Source organism: Lolium rigidum, chromosome 7, assembly GCF_022539505.1.
Source record: "Lolium rigidum isolate FL_2022 chromosome 7, APGP_CSIRO_Lrig_0.1, whole genome shotgun sequence".
Taxonomy (NCBI): domain Eukaryota; kingdom Viridiplantae; phylum Streptophyta; class Magnoliopsida; order Poales; family Poaceae; genus Lolium; species Lolium rigidum.
This window is the reverse complement of record NC_061514.1, coordinates 241,403,903-241,409,935: the sequence shown is the minus strand read 5'-3', so window position 1 is coordinate 241,409,935 and position 6,033 is coordinate 241,403,903.

Below are 6,033 nucleotides of genomic sequence, written 5' to 3'. Positions count from 1 at the left end.
ACTTTAAAAGTTTCAGCATATAGAGAGGTGTTTTAGTACCATGCAAATTTCTACAACCATATTTTCCTCTCTCATAATAATTTTCAGTAGCTTCATGGATAAACTCAACAATATAACTATCACATAAAGCATGTCTTTCATGATCCATAAACACATAATTTTTATCAAGCTCAAAAATAATAGGATCAAAACTTTCAAACTCACTTTTATCAATAATATAACAAGATGATTGATCAATCTCAAAAGATATGGGACTCCTAGATAAAGTCAAGACCTCTGCAATCCCATTTTCATTAGTAGTAAAATTAATATTATCAAGTAACATAGGACCATCATCTAGAGATTTATCATAAACATTTGCCAAGCAAAACTCTTTAGTACCATGCATATCGACATCAGGCACAATCAAAGCATTATCATAAGATTTATCAGAATAGCATGGATTATCATAGATAACAGTAGCATAATTATTCTCACAAGTTTTACTCATAGGGAATATTTCAAGAGAATCCACAGGAACATAACATTCATCCTCCTTGTGTAAGCATGGAGGACAATCAAATAGTGTAAGAGATAAAGAGTTACTCTCATTAGAAGGTTGGCATGGGTAGCTAATCCATTATTCCTCTTTTTGTTCATCACTCTCCTCTTCTTTTTCATCCAAGGAGCTTTCAGGTTCATCAATTTCCTCCTCTTTTTCACCCAATGAGCTTTCAAATTCATCAATTTCTTCTTTCACAGGTTCCTGCAAATTGTGAGTGCAATCTTGTGCATTAATGAGTCTCTCTTTATAATCAATAATATAAGGATTATTGTTGTAACTTTCTATGCAAAAATCAAGGATAGAAGAGACATAATCTTTAAGGTCCTTACAAGCAACACAAGTTTCATAATTTTTAGACATGAAGGATTCTATTTCAGAAGCTCCCATAAACAAAACAAATTGTTCTACTTCTTCGAACCCAAAATGAATATAGCTATTCCAAGTATAGTTCTTAATTAAAACTTCCTCACTAAAGCCACATTGAAATTTAAGATGTTTAGTATCCTATTTAGAGCAACAGTTTATATCATGGCGTTTAAGCAAGATTTTAGCAATTGTATTCAATTTTTCTATCACAGCACTCATAACTTTACCCGTTCTTGATTCTCTATAATTATTATATAACTCTATAAGCTCCAAATAGGTTGTGGGTTCTCCCATAATAACAATTTTTAATTTTTCGGTTTTTCAAATTTTTATGGATTTTCGGGTATATAGGAAAAATAAAACAAGACAAAAACAAACTAGACAAAAGTAAACTAAGCAAAATAATACTAGACAGAAATAAACTAAGAACAAATAAACTAGACAGAAGTAAACTAAGCAAAACAAAATAAAATAAAACAGAGAGAGAGATGGAGTGTACTCCCCAGGTGAACTTATGAGTAGAGCTATGCCTCCCCGGCAACGGCGCCAGAAAATAGTCTTGATGACCCACAAGTATAGGGGATCGCAACAGTCTTCGAGGGAAGTAAAACCCAAATTTATTGATTCGACACAAGGGGAGGTAAAGGATACTTATAAGCCTTAACAACTTAGTTGTCAATTCAGCTGCACCTGGAAAAGCACTAGTAACAGGGGTGATGTGAAAGCAGCAGTAATATGAGAGCAGTAGTAACAAGTAATACGACAGCAGTAGCGAGTAATATGAGAGCAATGACACCGGAAAATAGTTGATACTACTTCCAATGACATATAGGACCGAGTATATGATGATGAGAGATGGACCGGGGTTCCCAGCTATCTACACTAGTGGTAACTCTCCAATAACAAGTGTTGGGTGAACAAATTACAGTTGGGCAATTGATAGGATTGAAATAGCATTAAGACAGAACATCAAGATTATTAATCATGTAGGCATGTTTTCCATATATAGTCATACATGCTCGCAATGAGAAACTTGCATAACATCTTTTGTCCTACCAGCCGGTGGCAGCCGGGCCTCTAGAGAATCTACTGGAAATTAAGATACTCCTTTTAATAGAGCACCGGAGCAAAGCATTAACATTCCGTGAAAACATGTGATCCTCATATCTAAGCCTTCCCCTCCAGTTATCCCAGTTGCTGTCACTCTGGGGCCTCGGGTAACGGACATAGACATGTGCAAACAACTTGTAGATACAATCTAAGCAATAAGTATAGAGCTTAAATCTAAGATCATGCCACTCGGGCCCTAGTGACAAGCATTAAAGACAACAAGATTGCAGCAACAATAACTTCATAAACTTTATAGTAACAATCCATCGGATCCCAACAAACACAACACCGATTACATCAGATGGATCTCAATCATGTAAGGCAGCTCATGAGATCATTGTATTGAAGTACATGAGAGAGAGTACCAACTAGCTATTGCTAGAACCCGTAGTCCATGGGGGAACTACTCACGGAGCACGATGGAGGCGGTGGCGTCGATGGAGATGGCTTCCGGGGGCACTTCCCCGTCCCGGCGGCGTGCCGGAACAGAGATTTTGTCCCCCGAATTGGAGTTTCGCGATGGCGGCGGCGCCCCTGGAGTCTTTCTGGAGTTTCGTCAATTGGTATCGAGGTTTTAGGTCGCGAGGGACTTTATAGGAAAAGAGGCGGCGCAAGGGGGTGCCTGGGGGGCCCACACCATAGGCTGGCGCGCCCCCCTTCCAGGCCGCGCCGCCCTATGGTCTGGGAGCCCTGGGCCTCCCCTCCGATTCTCCTTCGGTGTTCTGGTCCGTCTCGGTGAAATATGATTTTTGGTCTTTGTTTCGTCGAATTCCGAGAATATTGCCCGAACAGCCTTTCTGGAACCAAAAACAATAGAAAACAGGAACTGGCACTTCGGCATCTTGTTAATAGGTTAGTTCCGGAAAATGCATGAAATCATTATAAAGTGCGAGCAAAACATGTAGGTATTGTCATAAAACTAGCATGGAACATCAGAAATTATAGATACGTTGGAGACGTATCAGCCCCTGCTGGCCTTCCACGACTCTTCTTCGGACTTCTGGAACACTTCGTGGAAAATAGGGTTGTGGGCTTTTGTTTCGTCCAATTCCGAGAATATTTGTAAACCAACTTTTCTGAAATCAAAAACAGTAGAAAACAGGAACTGGCACTGCGGCATCTTGTTAATAGGTTAGTCCCAGAAAATGCATAAAAACATTATAAAGTGTGAATAAAACATGTAGGTATTGTCATAAAACTAGCATGGAACATAAGAAATTATAGATACGTTGGAGACGTATCAGCAATCACAGTTAAAAATATGGGCATTACAGTCGACATGTTGCAGGAGTCCGATACATGTTTCCATGGCATTATTCCAACTTCGCCAGCGTACCCTCTCGGCAGAATTTCATTGAATGTAGTTTTCGGGAAACCCGACAATTTCAAGAAGGATAGGGTCGAGTTCGAGGTAGTGAATTGGGAATCACGGTACCACGCTATCCTCGGAAGACCATCCTACGCTAAGTTTGGCTGTACCGCACTATGCGTACTTAAAACTCAAGATGCCAGGCAATGGTGGGACCAATATTATGGTTCATGGAAGTTTCTCTCGCTCAGATAACTGTGATCGGGAGTTCCAAAAGATCTATGCTAAGTTTGGGGTAAAACAGAAGTTAAAACTATCGACTTCCCCCCAAAGCAGTTGGCTATTAAAGACTCCAAGCTTAAAGAGGTTGACATCGGCAAGAAGACGAAGAAACAAACGGATGATTCTGCAGCGGCAACTATCCAGACTACGGCAGCAGAAAATAAAGCTTTAGAAGAAGGTGTTAATTCTTCGGCAGCAATTGCTAGTACTCCTACGAAAACTATCGGCACCGCCCTAGCAATCACCAGCGCATCGGAAGCTGTCGGCACCTTGGCAGGCGGGGATCAAGAGAAGAAGGACACTTCTCTTACTTAAGAAGATGAATGGTTGCATACATCTTTATCTTCATAGGATTTTATTTTCAATAAGGCTCACTTAAGTCATACCAATACTAGCTTATATTGTTGTCATAGACTTATTAATAAAGGTTCAAGTTTCGTTCATACGATCATTTAATTGCTTCGAACCACCAAAAAAAAAAATTTGAAAATTTTCCTTCTCGCACAATACCGCGAGCGTCGACTTTGAAATATGTAGCACAGAAAGCGAGCCCGATAAAAAAGATCAGGGGTCGCCTGCGCTGATTATGCCCAAAACTATAACCTAAGCCTCATGAAAAATGCGAGTCCTGCAATGGTTGATAAGCAAAGTGTCTTATAGAACAATACACGTTATCTTCTACCAAAGCCTCAGGGAACATGTGAGAGCTTCTAATGGCAAGGATAATATAACTTATGCAAGGCCCACACCGGTACATCAAACAAAGGGGGTACTAAGAGCAATAGAGTTAGTGGCGAGCATAGTTTCCTCGATTTACTCAGGGGCTGCCACTAAAAACACACATTATCGGTTGTAGCAAAGTTGCGATTACTACGGGTTCATCGGACCCGCAACATGAGATGATCACGCAATTTTTTTTTGCTGATACCTTTCGTAAAAAAGCATCACAATACCGTGCGTCGAGATTTGCAGCCTAGTCAACTACTACTGGTGTTTCAAGACAATTTGTGAGGTATCGATATCTTGTCAAAAGTGGCAAGCGTATCACCTCCAAGCAAAACATTCGTCTTTACAAAAGATCTTCGCAAATAGGGCAAAAGAAAACTTTTCAAGTATCGAATAAACTTACAGTCAAGGTATCCTAATATTTGGAAGCAAGGATGATTTATTACACCTGAGTGAAAGTGGCATCAAATGCTACTTAGGAAGACTCATATGATTCTGAACTAATTTCTAGTATGGCAGCAATCATGGAGGCAGGATCATTCACAAGATGCATATATTGGCTTATGTCACCATTAGCTCTTGCAATCGCTTCCAAATCTAGCGAAGGATGCTGGGTCAACACGAAAGCAAATTATGATTCAACTCCTGCAAGAAGTTGACTGCAAACTAGCATGCGAACCTTCTTAACATTACTAAACTTTGACATCAAAGTCACCAATGTTGGAGGAACAGGATTCAGGGGGAACATAGTCCTCCATATCATCCTCAAACCAGTGTAGCACTATTGGAGATATGCCCAAGAGGCAATAATAAAGTGGTTATTATATATATTTGTGTTTATGATAAATGTTTGCATACCATGCTATAATTGTATTAACCGAAACATTGATACATGTGTGTTATGTAAACAACAAGGAGTCCCTAGTAAGCCTCTTGTATAACTAGCTTGTTGATTAATAGATGATCATAGTTTCATGATCATGAACATTGGATGTTATTAATAACAAGGTTATGTCATTAGATGAATGATATAATGGACACACCCAAATAAGCGTAGCATAAGATCGCGTCATTAAGTTTAATTTGCTATAAGCTTTCGATACATAGTTACCTAGTCCTTCGACCATGAGATCATGTAAATCACTTATACCGGAAGGGTACTTTGATTACATCAAACGCCACTGCGTAAATGGGTGGTCATAAAGGTGGGATTAAGTATTCGTAAAGTATGAGTTGAGGCATAGGGATTGATACATCTCAAACGTATCTATAATTTCTTATGTTCCATGCTACTTTTATGACGATACTCACATGTTTTATACACACTTTATGTCATATTTATGCATTTTCCGGCACTAACCTATTGACGAGATGCCGAAGAGCCAGTTGTTGTTTTCTGCTGTTTTTGGTTTCAGAAATCCTACAAAGGAAATATTCTCGGAATTGGACGAAATCAACGCCCAGGGTCTTATTTTTCCACGAAGCTTCCAGAAGACTGAAGAGGATACGAAGTGGGGCCACGAGGTGGCGACACACTAAGGCGGCGCGGCCAAGGAGGAGCCTGCGCCGCCCTAGTGTGTGGGCCCCTCGTGACGCCTCCAACTCCGCCCTTCCGCCTACTTAAAGCCTTCGTTGCGAAAACCCCAGTACCGAGAGCCACGATACGGAAAACCTTCCAGAGACGCCGCCGCCGCCA